Source organism: Sinocyclocheilus anshuiensis, unplaced genomic scaffold, assembly GCF_001515605.1.
Source record: "Sinocyclocheilus anshuiensis isolate Anshui unplaced genomic scaffold, SAMN03320099.WGS_v1.1 scaffold1163, whole genome shotgun sequence".
In the NCBI taxonomy this organism is placed as follows: domain Eukaryota; kingdom Metazoa; phylum Chordata; class Actinopteri; order Cypriniformes; family Cyprinidae; genus Sinocyclocheilus; species Sinocyclocheilus anshuiensis.
The window spans coordinates 1173303-1173594 of NW_015544295.1; the positions used below are offsets into that span (position 1 = coordinate 1173303).

At 41.1% G+C, this 292-nt stretch overlaps 1 protein-coding gene across 7 annotated transcripts in view; it reads left to right on the top strand.

Annotated features, from left to right (window-relative positions):
* Positions 1-292, top strand: part of LOC107698118 (fibroblast growth factor receptor 1-A) — a 47810-nt gene that overhangs the window by 2188 nt on the left and 45330 nt on the right. The window lies entirely within an intron of this gene.

Below are 292 nucleotides of genomic sequence, written 5' to 3' on the forward strand. Positions count from 1 at the left end.
CATTATATACCACACCATGTTACAACACAGTAGGGCTATTGCAGACAGAAACAATACTGTACTACATCGATGTTTCCTATCGGCTCAATTTTTGAGTGGATTTTGCTGTTCCGATTCATACGAGTGGAGCGACTGAGCAGAGCGCACACGCATAGAGCATCACACCACGTGAAAGTGAAACCTGAGCGGTGAACTAATTTTCGGCAGCCGAACTTTCGGTGCATCTCTAATTATTGGCGACATCAGAAATGGATATTATATAATAGATGCTTTTTTGAACATTTTAGCAATT